Source organism: Castor canadensis, chromosome 8 (assembly GCF_047511655.1).
Source record: "Castor canadensis chromosome 8, mCasCan1.hap1v2, whole genome shotgun sequence".
Lineage (NCBI taxonomy): Eukaryota > Metazoa > Chordata > Mammalia > Rodentia > Castoridae > Castor > Castor canadensis.
The window spans coordinates 47165787-47193674 of record NC_133393.1 but is presented as its reverse complement, the minus strand read 5'-3'; the positions used below and the strand labels follow the sequence as shown (position 1 = coordinate 47193674).

Below are 27888 nucleotides of genomic sequence, written 5' to 3'. Positions count from 1 at the left end.
ACAAAACTGCATTTGTGTGGATTTTGCTTAGTGCTCAGAGTGTAACAAATTTAAGTTTTTGGCACTTTCTAGAATTTTTTTCTGAGTATTTTCAATGTGACTGGACTGGCTGAATTGACAGATACCTTATGCTTGCTACCTTTATCCTGTGTCTAGGGAAGAAAGTGCCTTGACCAAAGCAGTGTGTGGTCCTGAGGCATTAACTGGACTTGATCTCCCAGCATCTCAGGAATGGTTCTGAGTCCCTGAGTTGGTGCAGAGAGGGCTGAAATGCAACTGCCTCTGGAGCCTGGGGATGAGGAGCAAGGAATGCACTCTGTAAGGATAGCTTTTCAGAGAAAGGCAAATATTCTAAAGGTATCACAAAGATGAAATTCCGGTCTCACAGCATTGACTCGTGGCAGACAAGGCAGTCCTGGAAAAAAAAAATCCTTCAAAGATTTTAATGGAAAATATTTTGTAATAAAGAACAAACCCCTACGTGAAAGCAAGTCCAGAAAAGATCGCTGGATGGTTATATTTTGAGTTTGAAATTTCAGCTGTTTCTGTCTTCAAGCCAAAGGTAAGCCCCACCCAGCCTCAGCAAGGTCTTTCTGATCCAGCCACCGCTTGGGCGCCCTTGCCCTTTAGGGCAGGCTTTGTGCCAACCCCTATCAGCATCCCGGCAAGCAGAGGAGCCTTTTCCAGAACTATGTGTTTTTGAGGGAGAAAAGAATCAGAGTTTAGACACTGGGGGTGGCGGGGGATGCTCCTGGAGAGCAGGTGTGGGTGGAGCTGGCTGAGCTGCCAGAGTCCACATGCTCTGGCTGGAACTGCAGTCACATGGGAACACAGCATGGAAAACGTGATGGAAAACGACACGTCTGCAAATGTGGAAGGATAATGAAGTCCACACAGTACACACGAGCAGGTGGGTGCAGGATCCATCTGAACTTGCAGCTTTTAGGAACTGGATGGGTAGTGTTTGTGGGCATTCATGGGCAAATGTGGCAAGTGGAGATGCCAGCCTCACAGCTGGAGGTGGCTCCTAGGTGGGTGAGTGTGTGGGTGGGTGAGGATCTGGCAGCATTTAGATTTGAAGGTCTGGCCTCTTTCCCCTTTATCACATCTCCCCAAAGGCTGGGGAGGTAGGCTGTTCAGGCCCCTGGAGGAGCCTTAAGGTATCTCCTGGGCATAACTTACTTGGTTCCCAGCAGAACGGTGGAAAGTGACATCCGTGGCTGTCAGTGTTCTGCCCTATTTCTGAGGGCAACCAGTGTGTGTCTTTTCCCCGGGAGGGACCTGTGCTGCTCTGGGGCCAGTTCCTGGGCCCCACGTGCTCCAGAACTGCCAAAGCCACTTAAGCCTCCAATGAGCTTGATCTGTATGCTTGTTCTGTGGCACTGAGGATGGAACCCAGCACCTCCTGCATTCTGGACAAGCACTGTACCACTGAGCTCTTCCAGCCCATGAGGCTTTTTCCCTTTGGTGGTACAGGGGGTTCTGAACTCAGGACCTTATTCTTCCCAGGCAGGTGCACTCGAGCCTCCACCCTATGAGGCATGAAAGGGCCTCTCACCCCATGAAGCTATGCTGATACTGCAGCAGAGGTGTGAGAGCTAGGAGTAAATGTTTACACTAAACACAGACTTACATACCTTGGAGTCCTTTTCCAACATTTATCCCCCAACCAAAAATAAAGACACCCCCCAGCAAACAGGAAGTTGATGAAAATCAACAGTAACCATAAAGCTCTGTTTTTAAATTGGATATTATTGTAGGCCTGCTGATATGCTATTGAGGGGATGTTCAAGGGCTATCTGTTTGCTCCTGTCCTTAATGTCACTGTTTTCTTGTGGACTAAGACAGACACCCTCCCCCGCAAGGCTTTAGGTGCTAAATTGTGTGGCACAGGCAGTATATGGCATAGATGTGTGAAGAGAGCAAATCATATGGGGTTGGAGGGTCTGGGGGACTGGTAAAGCTGGAGCCAAACTTAGGGGTGGGTACATTTGGGTGGGGGTGGTGTTACCCTTGGCCATAAAGCTTGGCTCTGGGTCCAGCACTCGCCTGCACTGAGAGAAACACGTATATAGAGACATAGAGAAATTAATTTGTAATTTTGACAAAACGAGAGAGAAATTCTCAATGTCTCTACCTTTGCCTACAGCAGTGTCACAACTTTTAGAAAAGGTGAAAGCAAAGCCAGGAAGTACGAGTATAGAGATAGTCTTTCACCTGGAACCTGAGTCTTCTGGCCTCAGGGATCCTGTGTAAGGCCCATGTTTATGCTTAGTATGGAATTTCCTGGAGGATTCCTAATTCCTAAGTTCTCCATTACAGAATGAGGACAAAAAGCTGAGCTACGTGGCAAAGATGAGTGGTCCAAGGGGCTGGGAAATCATGTCTGTTTAACATCCTTTTGGCAGCAAGGAATAGCAAACTCATGTACCTTTAACAGTAGGCAGCAATTACTTATTCTTTATGTTAGAATTATTTCAGCATAGAGACCCACCAATCAGAATGACCATAGTGATGGAGCAGCACCTGCAGGCCTCTGCTATGCCCAACAGTTAACCTTTGATGGCAGGGATAGGGAAAGTCTAAAAACTTGCAGGAGCCAGAAGAAGGACTGAGGTGATAGGTGTTCTGGGACACAGGATGGCAGCCGTTAACAGAGCAGTGCAGAAATAGTTCAATAGACTAACAGTATGGCTGGACTGGTATGTACCTGTCGAATAAGAGCCCTGAACAGAGCAAACAAGTCCTCTAACACTGGTCATTGAGACGCAGGGCCACTCTGGTGATTAATTCAGCAGCCCAAGGTTGTCAGCAAGAACCTAGTGCTCTCTCCCACCATAGCGCATGACAACATCCAAAGGAAGAACAAAGGACATTTTCTCTTTTTTTTTTCCAGTACTGGAAATTAAACACAGGACCTCACAACGCTACCCAAGTGCTCTACCACTCCAGCCCTTTCTCTTTTTTTGTATTTTGTTTTTGAGTCTGAGGATGACCTCAAACTCACAATCTCCCTGCCTTCTGAGTAAGTGGGGTTTACAGGCATGGTGCCACCAAGCCTGGCTTCTTTTTTTTTCTTTTTTTGTATGAGTGTGTGTGTTGCTGGGGGTTGAGCTCAGGGCCTTGCAGTTGCTAGGCAAGTGCTCAACCACTTGAGCTCTGCCCCCAGCCCCTGCTTTTCCTTTTATCCGCTAAGAATATGTGTATCAGAATTTTCCTTGCAGATTTCTATGGGAATTGTATTGTATTGCAGTCACTGGCCTGGGAAAGCTAGCAGTAATAATTGTGGTTCTGCCTTGGGACTAGGGATAGGCCACTTCTGAAGCACATCTCACCTAGAGGGAGATGTGTACTTGGATGAACTTGGAGTTTGCTCAGGAGAGAGTAACATAGACAGCCAACAGTGTCTGCCTAGCTAGGTCACTCAAGTTAAGATGGAACCATGTTACGTAAAGTCCTTATGGTCAGAAGCTCAGGCTTAGTCAATTTAAAAAAAACAAAACAACATTAGAGTAATGATCGTGTTATAATTGAATCGTGAATGTTCCTGAAAGGCCCATATGCTAAAGGCTGGCTTGCCAGGCTGTGGTGCTATTGAGAGGTGATAGGGCCTTCAGGAGACGTGGACTAAAGGGAGGAACTTACATCATTGGGAAGCATGCCATGGAAAGAAGGAGATCTTCGGCCCCTGTGCCCCTCCTAGCTCTCTCTTTGCTTCCTGGCTGCAATGAGGTGCATAGGTCTCCCCTGTCAAGTGCTTCCACTATGAGGTACTATGCCTCCACAGACCCAAAGCAACAGGGCCAAGTGACCACGGAGAAACTTACGAAACCATGAGCCAAAATAAACCTTTGCCTTTGTTAAGTTGGTATCTCAGCTATTTTGTTACAGTGACAGAAAGCTGACTAACACAGGTGATGACCATTTAGTGAGTGCTTGTTGTGTGTCTTGTTTCTGTTAGACAATTGAGGAAGAAGAGAGCAGAGAAGAAATATTCTGTTCGTGGTAGTTATTTCAGATCCTCAAAGTCACGGTCTAAAATATATCAATGTCAGAAAGTATGCTTTTAACCCAGGGTGTCAAGTTGATATGAACATTTATCTATTTTTAAAATTGTTTTCCCCCTCTTTTCTGGGGAATGAGTGGTACTGGGGTTTGAATTCGGCATGGTACTTGCTAGGCAGGTGTTCTATCACTTGAACACCTTAAATTTATTTTATTTATTTTATGCTATCATCTGTTTCATCAATAAATATTTGTTAAATACCTTCCATGGAGCTAGCATCTGTCTCAGTTACTTAATCCCTATAAGGCTTCTTTAAGGTAGCTTTAATGTTAAGAATTATTTGAATTATTTTAAAGTGAAGGTAGTATAATTTACCATTCCTCCAAATAGGATTATAGATTATAGATATTTTATATTCCATTTAAAATAAAATCCTACTGGCTACATGAGCCTAGGTGACCAGGACCAGCCTGGGAAACAGAGCAAGTCTCTCTCTCTCTCTCTCTCTCTCTCTCTCTCTCTCTCTTTCTTTATCTCTCTCTCTCTCTCTTTTGAGTGGGACTAGTATGTGACCTCAGGCTTTCACCCTTGTAAAGCAGGCACTGTATCACTTGAGTCACACCTCCAGTCCATTTTGCTCTAGTTATTTTGGAGATGGGGGCTCAAGAACTGTTTGCCTGGGTTGACCTCAAACCTTGACCCTCCAGATCTCAGCCTCCCAAGTAGCTAAGATTACAGGCATGAGTCATCAGTGCCCAGCCGAGACTCTGTCTCTTAAAAAGTAAATAAATTGTTTAAATACCACTTATTCTTACACTAAAAATTTTGCCTCACTCAGTATTGTCAGTCATTTTGGACAGGAAGAAAGGTAAAGGTTAGAACTAATTTGTGTGGCGCAGAGCATGTATTTATATGTGCAGCTTTGAGCTCCGAAGATGAGTGTGCCTGGGCTCTGACCTGTGGCTGGCTAGCTGGCCCTCAATCTCTCTCTCTCTCTCTCTCTCTCTCTCTCTCTCTCTCTCTCTCTCTCTCTCTTTCTCTCTCTCTCTCCCCCTTGCCTCAATGATGCCTTCTGCCAGTTATAATACAGCTGCAAGAAGCCCATCATTAGATGCTGATGCCTTGATCTTGGACTTTCCAGCCTCCGAACTATATGGAAATAAATTTTTGTCCTCTATAAATGACCCAGTCTTCTTAGGTATTCTGTTTTGGCAGTCCAAAATGGACTAAGATAGGAAGCCTTTCGTAACACACTTGGCTCAGCATCGCTGAGAAAGCTCCGAGCAGGGAATCCTGTATCCTTTTCCCCCATTTCTTGAAGGTGCCTCATTTTGGCTAAGTCAGTACCCAGCAGAAGCCAGCAGGAAGGAATGCATTGCCAAGATCCCAGTGTGTTAGGACAGTGGCCTTCAACAGTCTCTGCCTTTCGAAGTGGAAATTCCTCCCTCCTGAGTAAACAGTATTCTTGGTAACTTTCCCCCATGTCTTGCCCATCATTTCCTCAATCTTTGGTTATGCTTTCCTTTCTTTCATGGGCATTCTTTGGCTCTTTAAGGATCTGTCACCTAGGCACATAAGGGAAACACATCTTGTCATCAAACGAGGAAACTTTCTGAAAATGACACGCGTACTTAGCCCTTGGGCTCCATATTGAACGCTCGCCTTTCAGAGTTTCCAGTTGTTTTATAAATTTGTGGAGGGGACATTAAGTTGGAAGAGACTAGAAAGATAGTTTTAGATGTGGGGAGCCAGATGACTCCCCAGAACTGACACTGTGTTCATTCTGGAGGCCTCAGGTTTGGGGCAAAGGAAGAGGATGGTTCCAGATAGTTTCCCAGTCCCATGCGGGGAGCTATATGTCTGAGAAACAGCCTGAGGTCCAATGTGTGTGTCTGTGGGCCATGGGGGTGGGCAGCAACCTGGACAGGAAGGTGGGAGGCCATGCAGACACCAGTGATGGTGACCACATGCAGTGTAAAGATCAGACAGAGAACAGTATGGCTGAGGAAGGGTAACTTTTGACCAGATCCCTGAGCTAAGACAAGTGATAGGAAGTGAGGAGTGAAGATAATAAATTCAAAACCCAGTTTAACATGTAGTAAGAGAATTGTGAGATGCCCTGTGTTTGTTATAAGGGCAGAAGATGGAGGGGAGAGAGATGAGAGGCTAATCAGTTTAAGACTAGCAGTGAAGGACCTTTTAACATTCCTGAATGTATGTTACAGCCTTGACTGGCATCTCAGGCCCCCTAGTCTCCACCACATCCTGCTTACAACCTCAACCAGTCCAGGAGTCAGAATTACTTTTCCTTCCGGACTGTCTTATCCCAAGGATTTCCCTATTTGTGTTATCTCTTATTGATAGCCAATGTAGTACCCATATAAATAACTTTTGCCTTCTTCCCCATGTTTTCCTTATTAAAAAGTACCCCTAAGCTCTAGGTCTAGAGGACATATTTCCAAATGTTACCAGGCTCTGTTGCTGATGGTATGGGGAACTCATCCCGGACCTCCTCCTTTATCTAGCTAGCTTCTGTAATGGTTCAATAAATCCTTTTATTTTAGAGATTCCTTGGCTCAAGGAATCTTAACGTGTATAAGTCTTGAAAATAATCTGTTGGTGTAAAGGAAAAAAAAGTCCTAGTTTCATAAGCAATGTAGCATAGTGGGCAAACTTGCTGCTGGGTTCCACAAAGAGAACCTGGTCCAGAACTTACAACAGCCCAAATCCTGGCTGAGGGACTTTAATAAGCCAGAGGGTCTGGCCCTTCTGAGGCTCTGTTCTGAAAATTAATGTTTGCCTTGACTAGGATAAGAAGACTTGAGAAGTTTTCTTATAAAGTTGAAAACTTCTAAGGACCATTTAAATTTTATCTACACTGAAGTATGGGAAACTGGCCTCTATAAAGGTACTTTTTCAGTTCTCTAAAAGCATTGATAGAAAGTATATTTCCTTTCTACATGACTTACATTGTCTGTGACTTTTTCACATAATTGTTATTGTCCCTTCGAAAAATATGCAGTGAATATCTTACAGAAGCTGAAGAATTCCATGTTTTGAATAAGAAATCGTACTCATTCTGTTGTAAGCCTAACAGTGTTGGCCAGGGGATTCTATTTCTTTTTTTTTTTTTATGGTCTAAACTGTATATTAATAAGTTGCTTTAGAATAAACATTTTTTATCTTAGAAATAAATTCTATATTTCTTTGTTTTACTTTGTGTCAAATGTATGTTCTTATTTTTAAAAATGAACTAAAACATCAAATTAAAAAAATCTCTAGACAACTTCACCCTCACCTGTTCCTGCAATTTCTCCTTTGGTAGTGTCAGCTGTGTTTACAACTCCATAACGCTAATTAACAAGCTTGCATTGCTGTTGCTTTATTTTTCAATTTAAGACCTTAGGTTTTTGTTCTTGTTTTTTTGTCCTTGTCCTGGGCAAGCTATGTCAGAAGCATAGATGGGCATGCTTGTGTCTTTCCACAGTATGAGGATTTATTGAGTAGCAAAAAACTCACAAGCTACATCAACTTCATTGGCAAACACTACTGATTTCACTTGGTAGCCATGAGCCATTGGCAAACATAGATTCTTTTATTCCAATCTGAATTACTAATATTAGCTCTCAGATCACACATTACAGTTCACACAATGAAATACAGTTTACAGAATGGCTAAGAATGGCTAAGAAAAGAAAAACCTGAATGCAGCTGTAAGGTTCAAAGGGGCCTTGCCAAGGCAAGAGCAGAGAACAAATACAAATGCAAACAGATGGTTACACAGATATTAGCCTAAGGAGACCAGTCACTGAGCTACTGCAGCACACGCGTGGCAAAGCACAGAGCTGGTTTAAGGCATAACAAGGCTTCCTGAGTCTGGTAGACCAGCGATTTCAGTGGGTTTTGTCAAGCAGGGGACCATGGCAGGCTGAAGCCCTGGGAACAGAGTTGAGAGCTCATCACCTGTCAACCTGTGATGCATGTGTCAGATGGTCTGATAATGGGTTGGTAGATGCTGCCTTACCACAGTGTTATGCATCCCTCCCCTAATAAGATCCAGGTGAGGAGGTTGCATCGTTTGTTGGTCTGGTGTGTTTGATAAGTTCTTGGGCCTGGTTTTTTTGACACAGATTTGATACACCCATGTATCCATGTGCCCTGATTCTGATTTGATAAGTTCAGAGGTGGTAATCTTATTTGCATTTATCAGGTATTTATTAGTATGTGCCTCATGGTTTGTGTTGGACAGGTGGTAGTTGTTTACTTGCACAAACAAGATGTAGTTATTCAGCCTCAGCATTTGCACTCAAAATGGAGCAACCTGCTGTGTATAAAATGGAGTCTCTCAGGGCAAGACACACCCTGAAAGCCACTGTTCTGTACAAGATGGACTAACTTAGAGCAGGGCACAGCCTGATTTCCACAGGTTTTACTTTATTTTTATTGCAGTGCTGGAAATTGAACCCAGGGCTTCACAGATGCTAGGCATCTGTGCTACATTCCCAGCCCTAGATTTTTGTGTGTGTGCATGTGTGTACTGAGGATTCAACCAGGGCCTCGAGCTTGCTAGGCAAGTGCTCTACCATTTTGTTTTTTCTGTAAAGTTGAGGACGTAGCTCTTCTTCACATAATCATATTCCTATCCTCTTTTCCTTCATCCTTACACAGTCATATTTTATATGGTTTCCAATATCTTTATGTTCCTCTGTCTGCTATTTAGAGCAGACCTTTGTAGTATATTCCCAGTACTTTCTTGCTTAACTATTAGTTTTAACCCAAATTAACCATTATCTTTTTAAAATTTTGCTTATCTTTTTTTTCCTTGAAGTGTTGATTATCAATCCCAGGGCCTTGCCTGGGCCAGCCCTGGCTAGAGGCTCATCAGTTTCTCTTCATGCTAGAATGGGTTCTGGAAGTTTTTTCTCCCTGCAGGGTCCTATTTCCAAGTTGCTTCACTTTGTTTGATATTAAAGACTTTGTCAAATGTCTGTTAACCATTGTTGGTCTGCTTATAATTAAGAACTGGAATTAAGCTGCAGATTGGAACCTCTGAGAGCATCATGGAGTGTGTTGGCTGAAGGTTCCATTGTAGGATGATGGGAACAGGTCCCCTGATAGACTGGGTCCTCCAAGTCCATATGTCCAGGTGTTTTGGGCTAGCTAGGATGGGGGATAGTTTGTGTCTGTGAGTCTGTGTGTTTGTATGCATATGCACCAGACCCTCAACCAGAGATCCTCAACCAGAGTCCTGCCTGGTAGCAGGGGAGGGACATTACTGCCTCATTCTTCAGAGCCTGACCACTCATGACATCATCCCTATTCATAGCATCTCCTCTCCCTCTGCCCTGTGACACCTCTCCCACCCACCCCCAACCCCCCGCCCAAGGAACCTCTCCCCCACTCTCCACTGAGAGTAGATCCTGAATAGATCCCATCTTCCACTGCCTTTGGACAAGGGCAGCCATGGCTCTGCTTCCCCAACAGCTCCTTCTTCCCTCCTAGGAGGCAAGTCACCCCTCACCCTTGGTTCCAGTGATGTCTGGTGCTGCCATTCCCAAGTCTTTAAGGATTCTGGGGAATAAATTAAGTCATTCTCAGCCTTCCCCATTTGTTTAACATTCTGGTTTGTTTGTTTGTTTGTTTTTCAGGCCAGCTAAGTCTCAAATGACTGTTCCATGTCTTTTCAGCCTCCAAAACATTATTTTATCCTCTCTGTCATTCTCCCTGTCCCTGTAGGCTTTGTTTTGTTTTTAGCATTTCTGGAGTGGGGGGCAGGGGGAAGAATTAGATGTGTTTGCTACCTGTATTTACTCTGAAGCATATCCTAACAGAATTGTTTCCTGTACTTTAGATTGTACAAACACTGCAGAAATGGCCTATACATCTTTTATTTCATTGGTGAGTGCTTCTAGGAGAAAATGAAAATTTTTAAATATTATAATCAGAAAAATGCCTAACTCTTTTCTCTCTGTATTCTCTTAAGAATCTTTTAAGTGGCCAAGAAAGGCAGAGAATATAGTGTTTAATCAACGGTAGATTTTTCTGACATTCTCTTTCATTGATAAAGCCCTGAGGATCATAGGACAATGAAAAATAAAAAAAGAATCACTAGAGGAGAGGGTTACTTGGTTGGCAAAAGGACCAGAGGATTTTATCATTTATACTGTTTAGAATTCCCAGCACATCTGGGCTGGGGCTGTAGCTCAGTGCTGGAGCATGAGTTCAGCATACAGGATCCCTGGGCTCAATCCCCAGCACCATAAATAAATAAAGAGTTGCCAGTATATGGTGATGATAAAAGCAGGGGGAGTTGTAACTGATCTATTATTGCCTTTTAAATCTTCACAGCAAAAGCAATCCCTTATTATCTGACCACTGCCCTTTCCCTTATAGACCACAGAGTTGAGGATCCTAGGAAAAAGAGGCTCATAAAGAGAATAGGGGCCGGGCATGGTAGCACATACCTATAATCCCAGACATTCAGGAGCCAGTTAGATCTCAAGTTTGAGGCCAGCCCAAGTAAACTTAGCAATACCCTACCTAAACAAAATAAAAATAGGAGGACTTGAGTCATAGCTCATGTGGTAGAGTGCTTGCCTAGCAAGAACAAGGCCCTTAGGTTCAATTCCTGGTACTGTAAATAATAATAATAATGGGGAAGATTTCAGGCAGAAAATGAGAAGTTTGGGATTTCAGGAATTTTTAAACTTCAGAAACTAATAATTATTTCTAGCTCTTTATTATCCTCTGTAAAATATTCCATCTGTGAAGATGCATTTTCTCATACTCATCTCTATCCAGTCATACATTTAACATATGCTTATCGTGAATCAATTATAAGCCGGCCCTGTGTGAAGAATGGAGAGATGAAAACCTATTTAAGCTTAAGACTTCCCTTAGGAAGTCAGTTTGTTGCCTTCTGGAGAGAGAGAGAGAGAGAGAGAGAAAGAGAGAGAGAGAGAGAGAGAGAGAGAGAGAGAGAGAGAGAGAAAGGCTTTTAAAAAATGTAATACGGGGGCTGGGGTCTTAGCTTAGTAGTAGAACACGTGCTTAGCATGTGGGAGTCCTGGGTTCCATCCTCAGCTCCACAATAGATAAACAAATAGTAAATAAATAAATATTTTTAAATGCAGTGCAGGTACAATAAGAAGTCTCCTTGAGGAGTGGAGATGTGCTTCAAGGGGTAGAGCACCTGCCTATCATACTTGTGGCTAGGGTTCAATATCCAATACCACACACACACACACACACACACACACACACACACACACAAGAAGTTTCCTTGATTCCAAGCTACTAGAGGAAGTCTAAATGAGAATGGAATTGAACTGACTGCTGGAGGGCATCAAGGAAGCCTTCTACTGGGGAGCAGGACAGCCTCTACAGAGGACGGAAATGCCTGTGAGGAAACAACCACTTGGCCTGGCTGAAGAGGAGGTGAGCATTAGGGCCTAGGTCCTGTAAAGGAGTTTGAAGGTGATTCTTGAGGCAAGTGGTTTTAGATAGTTCCAAGACAGGGTATAAGATTCCCTGGAGATACTGACTCAGCCCTTGGGCTCTCGTGGGTCTCTATTTTTAGAGCCCCCAGGTATGTGAATCAGATTTAGAAACCATAGTTTCAGGCAATGTGATTCTACTGAAGGAATCTCAGGAGGGAGAGAACATAATCAGATTGTATTCTAGAGCTATCCCTTTGGCCAGAATGTGGAAGTCGGGCTGAAAGAATGGAAGCAAGGAGGCCACGTTGGAGGCTATGAGAGAGAAACTAGGTGGGGTCATGGGGTTGGAAAAGATGAGACCCATGGCACATAGCATCGTGTCACTGTGAATGTGGAAGCCCAGTGGTCTGCAGAGTGCACAGGTCTCTAGCTTGGGTGCAGGGTAGACAGTGGCACAATCCATCAGATGGGAAATCAGCAAAGGGTTGGATTTGAAGGGAGAGAGAGAAAATGTGACACTTTGTTGTTTTTTTTTTTAGAATGTGACACTTTGGACATGATGTGTCTGAGCTGTGTAGGCTAGTGTGTGAATGGATGTGAAGATCTAGGGGCACTGCTTATAGCAATTAGTGATGTCCAGACAGAGGGTGAGGAGGGGAAAGAAGCTTACTGTCAACCTTGAAGGCAGGAGGAGAGTGAGTGTGGAAAGAGAAGAAGGTGGTGGAATCAGAAAACTGGCAAGAAGAAGTGGGGAAAGGAAAAGCCTGATGTCCCCCAAACAGGAGGACAAGCCTGAAAGAAGCAGAGTGTAGTCAAGCAGGCCTCCTGCCTGAAGGCCACCTCCCTCCCAGCCTGCACTATGAAGCCTGGGAGCAGACAGCTGCAGCCCCTGAGGGAAGGGGAGGAGAGCAACCCAGTGGGTCTCTCTCAATTATTTTTAATCTCCTTGCAGTGCTCAGCAGCATTTTCCTTCCTGAGACAAAAGCGGGAGGGTGCTTGGGGCCTGGGTGTGGCTCCAGCAGCCCTAATTGCTGAGTGAGAAGCTTCTGGGAGCTTTGGTGTTCTGGAAAGCCAGTTGGAGAAGCCCAGTTGCTTCACCCTCCAGGCGGGAGGCCAGCTCAGCTCTGTGTACTTACACAGTTCTGATTTTTCTTCTGATTTTTGGTAGCACACACCCAGTGCTCAGAGATCATTCTAGAGGTTGCAAAAAGACAGATTTAATGAGAAAAAAGTTTTTCTCCCTCACTGTGTGTTCTCCACTGTTTGGATTTTCATTTGTCTTAAAAGGACATTAAAGGAGGTTCAGAGAGACCCCTTATTACAAGGTAAAGTATATTCTAGAAGTCTTTTTTTTTTTCCCTGCCAGCAATATTTAATAATTTTCATCTGAAGATTTCAAGTCTCATTCTGGACACAAATGAATTAATCTATCCAGTACTCCTGGGAGGTTGGAAAGTGTAATTACTTCAGTGTTGCAGGGCTGTTTTTTTTTTTTTTTTGAGTAGGTAAAAAGGTGCTGTGACTACATTCATTCACTTATTCATTCTATAGATATTTTTATTGACTGCCTACACTGTATAAAATAGTGCCTATGAAATGAGGCTCTGCCCACAGGAACATAAAATCCAGTGGGGAGCAAGATGCAACATGCATGCTCTGTTCAAAAACACTGCAAGAATGCAGAACATAAGAGCTCATGTTCCCCAGGCATGATCACTTGGGTGACCTGGGAAGGCTCTGAGTGGCAGTGGCCCTCGAGTAAGATTCAGCAGAGAAATAAGGGGTACTTGCTAGCTCTCTCTATCTTCTCCCCTCTTTCTCTCCCTAGTTCACAGAAGTGTTGGGAAGCACTCAGCAAGTGTAGCTGGTATTGGTCTCTCCTGCCTGCCCCCCAACACTGGCTCACTGAACCCCGTTCAGCTCTGCTTCCAGCCCAACACCACCTCACACTCTGGTTAGAACTGTCCCATTTCCTGTCACTGTGAAGTCCCACCTCTTGGCACCTAGTGGGGACTTTGAGGAAATGAGCATTCCAGAAGTAGGGAGGGTAGGGAGTGTAGAAAGAGTCAGGGAGGATAGGAGTGTTCAGAGGAAAGTGCGTCAGCCTGCTAGGTTGGATTCAGGTGTGTGTGGGAGAGCCGTGGGAAGATAGATGGGGCCCATTGTGACCTGTCTGACATGTCTATAAACCAGGCTAAGAATCAGACTTTGTCCTGCTGGGACCAGGGAGACAGGGAATAGAGCAGGGGACTGCCAGGGCAGTCATGTCATTGGGAAGGTTGATTAGCCTGGGCAAGATGAGAGGATGAGAGCATGGGGCGCAGAGGAACTCTGACGCCTCCACCCCTAGAGTGGAAATATCAGGAAAACACAGCTAGAAAAGATAAGTGTCTCTTTTCCATCAAAGGACATGTTGGCAAGCGGTAGGACAATGACATATAGAATTTAAAAATACAAACAAGTTTCGTGTAGCAGAATGACCTCAGCTTCTAAGCATGAATGTCTGCAATGCTGACCTTTCACTCCTCAGGATACCAGTGTTGTAAATCATGCCTGCTCTACAGAGTGGCTGAATTCCCTCCGCAGAGGGACTGAGACGGTGGCAGAAGAGTCTGAGCTCTGATCTGGGGTGTTAATAATTTCTTTTTATCTCAGACTCCCAGAAAAGACTCCCTGTAAAGAGATGTCTCTGGAGGGGACTTGCATATATACGTGTGCACACACACATGCGTGTGGGCATGTATGTGTGTTCACTCGTGTACCAATGAAATGTGTGCCTGTGTGTTCATGTGTGTTCACATGCATGCATGTGTGTGTTGTGTGTTTTTGTGTGTTAATTTCTTTTTTTTTTTGATGGTACTAGGGTTTTGAACTCAGGGTCTTATGGTTGCTAGGCAGGTGCTCTACCACCTGAGCCACACTTCCAGTCCTGTGCGTATATTTCTTGTGTGTGTGCATGTGTGTATGCATGTGCACGTACCTGTGGGGTACTTGTCTCTGTGTGTGCGTGTGTATGTGTGCATGTGCCAGTGGTTCCTTCAGATCTCCTGCTTCTCCAGACCTTAACTGAGGCAAAATGTCCAGTTGCTGCTGATCCAATCTCTGTTTAGACAATCTCTTGGGGCCCTGTAAACCTGGATTTGAAAAATACCTCATCTTCATATTTACCCAAGATGGGGCAGAACGGGCTTCAACAAAGCTCTTACCTTGCAAGCAAAGAGCTAATGGCAAAAATGACTATTCAAGCAAAACTTGGGTGTGCCAGCTCTTTAATTTTTTTCCAGAGTGAGTTAATTTGACGATAATGATTATGTATCTTGGCAAATGTGGGACATGAAAAAACTGCAAGGTAAAGGAAGCGGGAAAGGTGTTATGCTGGAGGGGAGGAGAGGTCTGCAGATGCAGCGGGGCAGGGCGGCTGCATTCAGCAGCAGGTGGAGGAAAGGGAACAGGGCTGGGGTGTGGCTCCGTGGTACAGGTCCTGGTTCCAGCCCCAGCACCACAGATGGGAAAAAAAAAAAGGAAAGAAAAGAAAGGATGGGGAATTGCAAAGGAGTATGGGTGAGAAGAGTATGGAAAGAGAAAGAAGATTGGATTTAAATGAAATTTCAACATTTTTTGTAGTTGGATCAGCATGTATTTTAAATGAGTCTTTAAATGTGTGCAGAAGCTATTTATCAGTGGCAGTACAAGTACCCACTCCTTGTTTGGAGTATTAGAATATCTTGGAATTAGCGTGCATCAAAGTTTTGTTATGTTTGTTTGACAGGGGCTCACCAGGTAGCCCAGACCAGCCTTGAACTTATGATTCTCCTGCTTCTACCTCCCAAGTGCTGGGATTGCAGAAGTGAGACACATAATCCCAAGAATTATTTGTTTAATTAACTTGTCCCCTCTTTGGTCCTTTCCAGTCCTTTGTAGTGTCAGCGAGTGATTCCTTCCTATGTAATCCACAAGGAGGACATCTGCATGTTACATTCTTAGAATTGTGATCAAGGCACACACATTCATTGTTAGGACAGGGATTTTCCAGTATCCCCCCATCAGTACGAGCCTGTGTTCATACAGCAATGCATGAATGTGTCTGTACACGTGGCGACACACTGCTAAATGTTCTGATTAACTAAATCATGAATAATGGTTCTGTGGTGTGAGTTTAACTTTTTTTTTCTTATTAGAGAGATTGGCAAATTTTCTGACATAAAGAGCCTTTTCCATGAGCCTTTTTTTTTTCTTTTCTGGTAGTACTGGGTTTTGACTCAGGAATTCACACTTGCTAGCTAGCAATCTACCATGTGAGTCATGCCCCCAGCCCTTTTTTGCTTCAGGTATTTTGGGGGTAGGGTCTCACATTTTTATCTGAGCTGGCCTGGATCACTAGCCTCCTATTTACACCTCCCTCATAGCTAGGATGACAGGCATGCACCACCATGCTCAGCTTATTGATCGAGATGGAGTCATGCTAATTTTTTTGCCCAGGCTGGCCTCAAACCATCAGCTTTATGGTTTCCATGTCCTGAGTAGCTGGGATTATAGAAATGAGCAATAGCACTGGGCCTTTTTTTATTTTGAGACAGAGTCTTGCTACGTAGCCCAAGCCAGATCCTTCTGCTTCAGCCTCCCAAGTGCTGGGACTATAGGTGAGCACCAGCATACCCAGTTTCTATGAGCTGTCTTCACCTATTTTTTAAAATTGAGTTCTGTTTCTTATTAATTTTCAGGAGCATTTATCAGTATCTTTGTCTGCCATATGAGTTGCAAATATGTTCCTCTAGTTTGTGTCTAAATAGTACTTCACTTTAATATTTTAAATGTATTTCCATTTAAATTTTTAACTTAATTCATCATATTACCCTATAAATTCATTTATAATGGGTTTATTAATAGCAGTAACAAACATTATATTTTGGTAAATTTATTAAAACTTAAATTTACCACTTTCAGTATAATAGGTTGTCCCACAAGATCCTATTTCAGAACTATTTGAAGATAGTAAAATGTTTTTCTCATGTTTTGTTCTAATGGCTAGATAGTAATTTCATGGTTTTTTAAAATTTAAATCTTTGATACATGAGATGCTTACTTTGGCCTGAGACGGCTGGCTCTCTAGTGTTACCAATTCCATCTGTTGAGCATTCCATTTTCCCCCCATGGATTTGAAATGTCATCTTTACATAAATTAAAATTCTTATAATTGGATTTTTCATGGATTTTTTAGTGGTTTTTTTGGGGGGGTGGTACTGGGGTTTGAACTCAGGGCCTTGTGCTTGCTAGGCAGGTGTTCTGCCATTTGAGCCATGTGTCCAGTCCAATTTTTATATTTTGTTTCATTATTCATATATTCATGCAACAGCATCACACATTTAAAAGTCATTTTAACTTTGTAATATATATTGGTATTTATTGGGCTGGTCTCCCCTCTCTGCTCTTCTTTGCCCATTTTTTCCTTTGAGACTTGTTCTTGTTATGTCGCCCCAGCTGGCCATGAACTCCTTGGGCTCAAGCCATCCACTTGCCACAACCTCTCAAGTAGCTAACACGCAGGAGAGTACCACCTGCCCAGCTCCAATTTTTTTCATGTTTTTTAAATTTCCCATATGAACCAGAATTTAATCTGTGTATTTGTGATCCCTTAACTCTAGCTCTGGGTTCCTCCTTGGAACATTTCACTGAGTATTTCTTTAAAAGCTCTGTCCTCTGCCATCTGTGCACCCAAATTTTCCTATAAGGACCATCATCACCTGTAATTTGTTCCTAGACAGGCACTCCACCACTTGAGCCACACCTTTAGCTAATTTATTCCTTATTCTCTCCTGATCTTGGGATCAGCCCTCTAAGTCTCTGGTCAAACTTGGCCTAAACCATCATTCAGCCATGCCTGGAGGTCTGGGACACCAGCTCTCCTGATGGCAGTTTGTCCTTCTATCCTTAGCATTGTCAGCATTAGCACCTCCCTGTCCTCTGCTCACTCCCTCACCTCTGTATCAACATGAGAAATTGTTCCCTGTGGTGTTCTTAGATCTTTTGATACTTCAGTTTGAGCTGAGTGTGGTGGCTCGCCTCCCATGAGTGGAGTGGGGTAGAACCCCTTAGTCTCGAGGCTCAGATGCCTGAAACCACAGGTAGTACTGAACCTATGTACACTGTCCTTTTCCACACAAGCATACCCGTGATGATTTTTGTCTTATAAATTAGTCACAGTAAGAGATTAACAGTAAGTAACAATAAAATAGGATGATTATCACAATAGGATGTGAAAAAGTTACTTAAATGTTATAATTTTTTTTTCTGGAATTTTCCATTGAATGTTTTCAGATCATAGCTGATGGCCAGTAACAATAGTCCCCATGTGGCCAACTACACTGTGACAATATTAAATAGAAAATTCTAGAAATAAACAGCTCAAAAGTTTTTTTTTTTTTTAATTTGTTTCATCATTATAGCCCAGGCTGGCCTCAAACTCACTGTGTAGTTTAGGCTGGGCTCAAATTCTTGATCTTCCTGTCTTAGCCTCCCAACTGCTGGAATTCCAGGCCTGCACTACTGTGCACTTACTACTGTAAGTTTTAAATTGTATGCCATTCTAAGTACTATGATGAAATCTTACATCATTCAGTTTCATTCCTGGTCAGGACATGAATCACTTCTTTGTCTGTACTCTATACACTACTGACCTGCTAGTCACGTAGTCACTTAGTCACGGACTTGATAATCAGACTGTCCCTGTATCAAAGTTCTTGTATATAGGGTTTGGTAGTACCAAAGTTTCAAGTATCTACTAGGGATCTTAGAATATGTCCTCCATGTGGAAGAAGGAATTACTATATGCAGAAGTGCGAGGACTGGGTCACAAAAGACATCATGGCTTCTTCTTTGCTCTCTCAAGCCACTTTGTCTGGGGTAAATCATTTGCCATGATATGAGGACACTTGAGAAGCCTCCAGATGGGGCCTACATGGTGAGGAACCAAGGGCTCCTGCCATCTTGGATATAGGTCCTCCAGTCCCCATTGAGCCTTCAGATGACTGCAGCCCCACTTGGCTTCTTGATTCCAACCTGGTGAGAGACTTTTGAGTCAGAATGGCCTGGTGAATCCTTTTTAATTTCCTGACCCACAGATGCGGCGGGAGGGGGGGGATGGGGGGGCGGTAATAAATATTCACTTTCAAGATATTAAGTTTTGGGTTAATTTGCTATGCAGCAATAGAGCAATACAGTCTCCATTCATAGAAATTACCAGATGAATCTCAACCATAATCAGACCTTGTGCTTCTGGTATTCTCCATGGTTGAGTACTAATAGTTATATATATGACAGCACCCCAAATGTCAAAGCTCTGAAATGCCATCTAACAGAGTAGCATGGAGTACTGAGATTTTCCTAAACTCTCCCTCTTCCCCAATTATTCCTTTTAGGAGTTCATATTGGTGCAGGAATCAGTTTTGTTCACCTAGATAAGGGGAGCTGCGTCTGCAGCTCTGTGACCCATTGGGGGATATTCACTAGCTGTCCAAGTGTTATGCTGACCTCTGCTACTAGCAACAGAAACGGCTGCATTCTACTCCCCTACCTCCCCACCTCCCCCTGTTGCAGCTTAACTCTTAGGACTCCTTCCTCCAAACCCCTCAAATGAAATTTGAGGCAGGTCTCAGTACTCATCTGGTCACTCTCAAAGGATCAAAATTTCTGTCACTTCAAGTCCTGCAAACCAGTCTCATTATGACTTAGACATCTACTTGTGTATAAGAGTCAAATGCAAAATCTGCAAACTTCATTTAAAATCAAAATTTCTTCTTCCCTCCCTGAGTTTTGGTCTGATTTCAGCTGGCTCTCTCTAGTAGGAAGAGAGTAAGGAGACTCCTTTGACATTCAACCCTTCTTCCCATGACTTGCTCACCATGGTTTCTGACCCTGCAGAGATCAAAGCAGGGTGGAGACGAAACAGTAGATTGGACAGGTAAGGAAGGGAGAGGTCAAGAGAAGTCTTCCCGGGACAGTTCTTTCTTGAGCTAGTGTCGAAGTTCTCTGGGCTTGGCAGATGTTTGTAGCTGATTCTGTCCAGTGAAATATTTCCATGAGACTTTTCGTAATGCCTGGTCTCTACAAATGTTGACAGAGGTATCCCTAAGGATCTCTCACCTAAAGATTATTTAATACAAGTGACTGCATTTCTCCTAGCTTGTCAATGGCCTCTTCTGTCTGTTGACTTCTCCTTGCTCCCCCCATAAGACCCTCCTGGATAGTTTCTATGCCAACTTCACCTCAGGTCAACTTCCTCTAGACTGACCCATCTCCAGTCCACAGGAACAACTCACAAGTTCTGGAAGTACTCACCATTCCCAATGTCATTCATGGTTTCTTTATTTGAGGCATCCTGAGATGTGGGTCTAGCATTAGTCCATTGTGTTCCATAATCCTGGAAGGAACATGGGTCAGTCTCCCCAACTAGTACTCTTAAAGGCCCTCCTACTGGTATAAGTCCTAGGAAGGACATCATTCTTCTTCCTGTTTCCCCATTGAGGGGATGGAGTGAGTAGTAGAAATATCTTTAAGATATTGGGTGTCACAAGAGAGGCATGACACAACTCAGAAGTCAACAGGCAAGGCAAAATTTACTTCTGCAGAAGGGTGTGCCACAGGTAAAGAGCAAGCACACCCAGTGGGGAGTCCGCTGGGGCTTTATCTCTAATGCAATGCTGCCCCTTCCCTGAATTGGGCAGGTTTTGTGTTCACAGTCTACATGTTTGGCTAATTGGAAGGGGAACATTGGGAAGAGGCTTTGAAGACAAGTTTAAAAGCTTAGGGAAGCAACAACTGTTTTAGGTTATTAACTCCAGAATGAGGGCATCTAGCAGAATTTCATCTGACTGAGGATAACAATCCTTTGTTCTTAATAGAAACTTTTATCATATGAAGTAGAGTCCATGAGATGTACAAATGGGAAGTGAGTTAGTGAGACTAACATTTGTTACAGCGGTGGTTACTGATTAAATCCTTTGACAGAAAAGACCCAACTAATTCTCACAGTGGAAAATGTTTAAGCACTCCAACTGTTTTCCCAAAGAAATTCCCTCTCCAGTCTCTCCCTTTGAAGTTTTCAATTTCTTATATAGAATTGAGGTGGGTAGTTAGCTAAGGGGCACAAAACAAAGAACAAAGAACAGCCATTGCTGTCATTAACTGAACCTTCTATGAATACCAGCGTGGCTCTCAGCAGCTCTCATTATGAATCTGTGAAAGATGCACTGGAATTGTCATCTCCATTCAGTACTGAAGCTGGAGCAGTTACACAGTGATTAGCTGGCTTTTTCCCAAGGAAAATAAAGGAGGAGAGGTTTTTTTAGTTCAGTGTTTCAGAGGTTTCAGCCCATGGTCACTTGGCTCCATTGTTTCTGGGCCATGATGAGGCAGAGCATCATGCTGGAGAGCCCGGGTGGAGCAAAGCTGCTCACCTCATGGTAGCCAGGAAGCAGAGAGAGAGAGAGAGTTGGAGGGGAGGGGAAGAGGCCAGGAACAACATTCCCTTCAAGACCCCCTCCCCATGACCTACTTCCTCCAATGAAGCCCTACTTTCTAATAGCCCATTCAGAAGGAGCTCATCAATGGATTAACCCTTTGATGAAGTTAGTATGTCATGATCCACTCACCTCTCAATAGTGCCACCAGCTGAGGACTAACTCTTCAACACATGAACCTTTGGGGCCATTTTGTATTTAAACCATCTGAACAGAGCTCAGATGTGAACCTAGACAAGCTGGCTCAGAATTTACCAGCGTAAGTTAGCATCCAGTCTAATCCATCTCCCCCTCTTTTTTGTGTCTAGTGACATGTCCATTAAGGGCTACATGACAGTAGACTTCTATCAGATTTCAAAGGAAAATACTTTCAACCATGGCCAAGAACAAACTTGGATTTTATTTCCCTTAATTCTTACCATTCTGGGAAGTGGTCATGACAATATCATTTACAGATTGAGAATTTTAGTGGGATGAAGTAATTTGCAAAAGGTGACTCTGCTAGTAAGTTTCGGGGCCTAGACTCAAACCCAGTTTTATCTGACTTCAGAGCTCTTTCTGTTCCTTTCTTACCACTGCCTGTTCCTAGTGATCTCAAACTTAATGGTATTTGCAGGACCAAGGTTGCACAAATGACTTCTGGGACCAAGCAGGAAGGTTTCCTGTCATTTCCCTCTCTTCCCCTCCTGCCTTCTCAGCATCTCTGTAGTGTGTTCTAGTCACCACTGCACCAGGGGACCACCAAGGAGCTCGTTGGAAATGCACACGGTCAGCCCCACCCACACCCACACAACCAGAACCTGCCTTTCTTCATCCTCCTAAGAGACTTATATTTACATCAGACTGAGAAAAGGCAGTTTAGTCACAACTACAAACCCTCCTCTCTGGTGTCATTGCAATGACTCCTGCAGTGTAGCTTTTGTGTAATTTCCATTATTAGTAATTTTTGGTGTGACGATCTGGAGAATGAGCTCAATTTCCAGGGGATTTGGTTTTAGTAAAGGAGGTGGGGCAGGGCAGAGGATTTGAATCATTAACTCAGTGAAGTCTATCAGACTTCCCCCTACCAACTTAGGAACTAAAGAACACTTCATTTATTTGGTAGATTAGTACTAGATTTTTATTATATATGAATGAATCTTCCATTGACTTCTCTAGGTCAACCAATTCAAATCTGAAAAATCTGAACTGCTCAGCTTCCCCCTAAGTGTGTTTCTCGCATTTCTTCTTCCTGATCCAACTATGGCTGCCCTTCTGTAAGAGGTTTTCATCTCATGGCAGACAGGAAGATATGAGAGAGAGAGAGAGAGAAACTTTGCAATTCTAATGAGATAGAAGCCATCCCTTTTGTTTTTGAAGGAGAGAAAAATATATAAGATTTTTTGGTTCAGTTGAGTCAGGATCTCTGTATGTATTTCAGGCTAGCCTTAAACTTGGTAACTTCCCACCTGACTGGTTGGAAAAATACAATGTTTTTCTTAACCTTCATTGAGATTCTTAGTTGGGACTAATTCCTGTTAAGGAAAGACAGAGTAACACTAGAAAAACAAGCAACATCTGTCAGTCTGTCTCCTGCCCATGAGAGAGAAGCAATTCTCTCTGGAAAGTAACTCTCCTTCGGAGCCATGGCTCGGGACTCTGCCTTAAAAAACATTTTTTTTTTTCAGTACTGGGGCTTGAACTCAAGGCCTACAACTTGAGCCACTCTACCAGCCCTTTTTTTTGATGTTTTTTTTTCAAGATAGGGTCTCCTGAACTGCTGCCCAGGCTGATCCTCCTGTAGCTAGGATTACAGGAGTGAGCTTCTCAAAGAGTATTTTAACATAGTAATAAATCTTAGTGGACATGAGCTTCTCAAAGAGTATTTTAACATAGTAATAAATCTTAGTGGACAAGACCAAGCAGTAAGAAGCTTCAGATACCGGAGGCAGAAAACTATGGGAAAGTAGTAAAGTTGACTTTCAGATTCTTCAGGCTTCTAGAGGTATGTCTCTGGGCTGATAAGAGGCTGCCTGTAATAAGGGAAAGCAGAAGACAGGGAGGGGAAGGGCAGAAAGACCCTGGGTCTGAGTGAATCTGTTCTGTAAAAGCACAGAGACCTCCTGCTTCTGAGCTGTGCTTAGCTCCACGGTCCTCAGTATTGATGTAGAAATATGTTGGTTTCCTTCACTGTCTCACCTCTGAGCTTAGGCTCACTGGGTTTTATTATCTAGAGTGGTGTTCTCCCACTGCCTTTGTGTGTCTTTATGAAAGCTTCCCCCACTTCTGTGGCTCTCCTCCAAACATCCCTTTCTGTACCTCTGTACCCCAAATATGACATTTTTCACCATCATCCTCAGTTGCCTTATTTCTTCTGCTACAAGACAAGATTTTCAAATAAAAGTTCTGTATCTGCTTCTCTTTCTCTTTCTCTCTCTCTCATTCTCTCTTATTTATCTAATTAGTGCTGAGGATGGAATCCAGGGCCACACACATGTTAGGCACACAGTTTGCCATTGAGCTGCACTTCCAGCCCCTCTTGCTTTTATATTTTTAAACAAATTTTTTCTCAGTGTAACTTTTTTGTTTTATTTTAATTGTAGCAAAATACAATTAAGCATTACCATCCTTTCTGGTGGAGTGGTGCTGGGGATGGAACCTAAGGCTTCCAGCATGCTAAGCTTCAGCCCTTAACCATTTTCAAATGCATTGTTGTTAAAGATAAGCAAAACCAACCAATGTTAATTTAAACATAAAAAACAAATTTTATTCAGTAACTAGGCAGCAGGGGAAAGAACTGAGCTCCCTTCTGGGTTTCAGCGGGTACTGGGCAGTTTAAAGGAAGAAGGAAGGAGTAAGTGGGAGTGAGCAGGGGCTCACAGAGTCAGGGAGTCAGAAGAATATGAGAGTTAGTCAGTGCCAGTGGGACTAGACCAGTTGTGTTGTTAACTGGTATTTGCGCTAGGCTTCCATCCTCTCATGGAGACTGGGAAAGCAGGCCCTGTTCTTCTTGCTGATGACATTTGAAAGGAAGGAAGGGCTTTCAAGTTCTGGAGAAAGTCACTCCTGGGTTGTAACAGATCGATCTATCTATCTATCTATCTATCTATCTATCTATCTATCTATCTATCTGTCTATCTATCTACCTATCTACCTATCTATCTGTTGAGATTTTTGAAAGAGATTTACAACTGTCAGCTTGTTTTTAAGTGATTGCAATAAGAAGGAGATCAGGGGCCTGTCATGGGTGTTGCCTGAAACCAGTAATAAATTCTTCTGGCAGCCTTGAGTTTTTCCAGGAGGGAACTCAAGGAGGCTGGAATTTCTCAGGGATTGGGGCTGGATCTAGGAACACAATTAATAAAAGAGCTGACTAATAAGATGCCCTGGTCATTTCTTTGGACTTCATTCATGAAGATTCCCATGTACCGGTTGAGTTAAAAAAAAACTTGTGTGTTTGTATCTTATTAATAAGTTCATATTAATTGAGTTCCTAGATGCAGCCAAAGTGCCCACACTAGGTCTAAGGGGAGTAAAAGGGATCTCTCCCTCCCCTACAAGTGGGATCAGCCCATGAACTCAGATTCAGTTGGTATGGAGTCTCAGTAAGGAGTAACAGTTTCAGCATTATGACTGCAGGGCCATGGGAACCAGGAACCAGGCAGACCATCACAGCAAGCATGATACATTTAAAAAATGATGTTTATAAGATAGAAAACAAAAATACAGGTAGGGATGAAAAAAGTTAATGTGTATAAAGTAGGGATTCCGGCTTGAAGATATGACTCAGTGGTAGAGAGTTTGCTTAACTTGTTCATGGCCCTGGGTTTGATCCCCAGAACTGTAAAAATAATAAATTAAAAAAAAAAAAAAAAGGCCCGGCTCTGGTGGCTTACGCCTGTAAACCTAGCTACTCAGGCAGCAGAGATCAGGAGGATCATGGTTCTAAGCCAGCCTAGGCAAACAGTTCATGAGACCCTATCTGGAAAAACTTATCACAAAAAAGGACTGGTGGAATGGCTCAAGGCATAGGCCCTGAGTTCAAAACCCAGTACTATAAAAAAAAAGTAGGGACTCAAAAACAGATACCTATGTATCATGTACATAGTAGTATTATTCACAATAGCCAAAAGTTGGAAGCAACACAAGGTCTATTGGTAAATGAATAGATAAACAAAATGTGCTATGTACAAACAATGACTAAAATATTATTCAGCCTTAAAAAGAGTGAGCTGGGAAGAAAGAGAATGGGGAATTATTGCCCAGTGGGAGCAGAGTTCAAGTTTTCAAGATGAGCAGAGTTTGCGGATAGAGGACAGCAAGGGCTGCCCAGCATGTGAATACTTGATATCACTGAACGGCATACTTAAAATTGGCTAAAACAGTAAGTTTTGTGTTGTGTCTATTTTTACCACATTTTTTTAAAGGAAGGAAATTCAGACACATGCTACAACAAAGGTGAACCTTGAGGACATTTTGCTAAGTGAAATAAGCTAATCACAAAAGGACAAGAACTGGATGATTCCAGTTATTCAAGGTAGTTAGAGTAGACAAATTCACAGAGACAGAAATTAGAATAGTGGTTGCCAAGGAGCAGGCAGGGAGGGAGGAAAGGGAGGTGTTTAATGGGTATGGTGTTTAATGGGTATGGTGTTTAATGGGTTGTTGTTGTTTTGTTTTGTTTTGGAGTGACTGTGGTTTAAACTCAGGGCTCTATGCTCACAAAGCAGCTACTCTACCACTTGAGCCATACCCCTAACAACCATTTTGTTCTGGTTATTTTGGAGATAGGGGTCTCAAAAACTATGTGCCCAAGGTTGACCTTGAACGATGATCCTCCCAATCTCATGTTTAATGTGTATAAGACTTCAGTTTTTGTAAGATGAAAAAGTTCTATGGATAGATGGGTGATGATGGTTGAACAATGGTGCAAGTATATCTAGTGCCATTATTATATACAAATATGCTTAAAACCGTAAGTTTTATTATGTATATTTTGCCACAGTAAAGAAGAGAGCAAGACTGACATCGGTCACATCTGTAATCTTAGCTACTTGAGAGGCTGAGATCGAGAGGATTAGAGTTTGAGGCTAGCCCCAGGCAAATAGGTGGTAAGATATCATTTCCAAAATAACAAGAACAAAATGACCTGAGGTATGACTTAAACTGTATAGTACCTGCTTTACGAGTACAAACAGCTCAAACCCCTATCCCACCAAGAAAAAAAAAAGAAAAGAGCGTAAGACTGGGCATGATGAAGCATGTCTATAATCCCAGCATTCAGAAGGCTGAGACAGGAGGATTGCAAGTTCAAGGCCAATCTGGGCAACATAGCAAGACCCTGTCTTAGGAGAAAGAAAGAAAAGAGAATAAACAAAGGATAAAGGTAAGCTGCAGACGAAGAAGATATCCATTAAATCATTATATCTAATTTATTAATCCTGCCTCGAAAGAACAGATTTATGAATCACAGAACAGACTAATTATTTACTCACACAGAAGTCTTTTCTTAAGTTTAGCTTAAATTAATAGTACAAAGGGGTTTTATTGTGATATTTCTATATATGCCTGCAATCACATAGTAGTTTTCTTGTCAATTCCCCACACCTCAGTTTCCCCTAGGGCAGCCTGGTGAGACTCAGTTGTATCCTGCTGACATGATGATCCTCAGAGCACAGCAGTAGCTGGCACACCTACCTCCTGCCACTGTGAAGATGGAGGGTGAGACCTTTGTCCTCTAAAGTAAACACAGATTCACTACAGAAAGGAGAGGAAGCTCTGGGTTTTTATCATCTGTTGGAATGTAGGCAAATGGCTCTGGATTTATCAGTCTTAGAGACTGAAGAAGAGCACATAGATCTGGGAAAAAAGAGTCTCGATCACTGAACACTAGAGCTCCAGATCTTCCAACAGAGCCCACAGCTTACATAACCAAAAAGGATTAGTATATGATGATTTACCTACCTCTGACCAATAATCCTACTAAAACTGGCTAAAAGAATGTAAACTGGCAATTTATAGAAGAGGAATTCCAAATGGCAAATAAGCATTTGAAAACATTGCTAGAATTACTAGTAATCAGGGAAAGTCAAATCAAAATGGGTTACCAAACATATATTGAAATATTTCCCAATATTAAAGAAAAACAACTAATCCCAGCATGCCCAGTGCTCTGGGTTTGGTCTCCAGAACCACAACACGACATAACAAAAACCAATGAAGTGTTACATTGGCAGGTTGTAGGAGTTTGTGAAGAGGGTGAAAATATGACACACTTATAGGAAATGTCAAGAATACACAAAATCTAGACCTGGAGTGGTGGTGCTTGCCTGTAATTCCAGCATGCAAAATGCAGAAGCCTGAGGTAGGAGGATCACAAGTTTCAGGTCAGCCTGGGCTACATAGGGAGACCCAGTCTCAAAAAAAAAAAAAAAAAAAAAAAAAACGCAAATCTATAAGGACAGAAAGTAGAATCAACATTTGCCTAGGCTGGAGAAATTTTGGGGGAGGTGGGCAAGATGGGTCAGGTGACAGCTAAAAGGAGCTTTTTGGGTATTGGAAATATTCTACAATAGATTATGATGAAGGATGCACAACTGTAAGCATACTAAAAGCTGTTGGACTATACACTTTAATGGGTGAATTGTATGGTATGTACAAGATACCCCTACAAAGCTGTTCTTAAAAAAGGAGCGAGACAGAAATCATATGTATAGTATGGTGACTATCGTTAATAATTCTGTATTGTGTACTCAAAATTTGTTAAGCGTAAGTCTTAAGTATTCTCATCATATACAAAAAAATTGCAACAATATGGGTGATGGATATGTCAATTGGTTTGATTGAGGTAGTCATCATATAATGACATGTATAGCAAAGCTCTGTACACCTTAAAATATGTATTCAATTTTTGTCCAGTATACCCTGCCAAGATATAAATCTAAAAAAA

At 42.7% G+C, this 27888-nt stretch overlaps 1 long non-coding RNA gene across 2 annotated transcripts in view; it reads left to right on the top strand.

The window, feature by feature from the left end:
- Window positions 1-373: 373 nt before the first annotated feature.
- The window catches only part of LOC141425698 (uncharacterized), a 58846-nt gene continuing 31331 nt past the window's right edge, over window positions 374-27888 (top strand). For both annotated transcript variants that reach the window (XR_012450746.1, XR_012450747.1), the window contains exon 1: window positions 374-910. This is a non-coding gene — a long non-coding RNA (uncharacterized lncRNA). The remainder of the gene's footprint in view (window positions 911-27888) is intronic.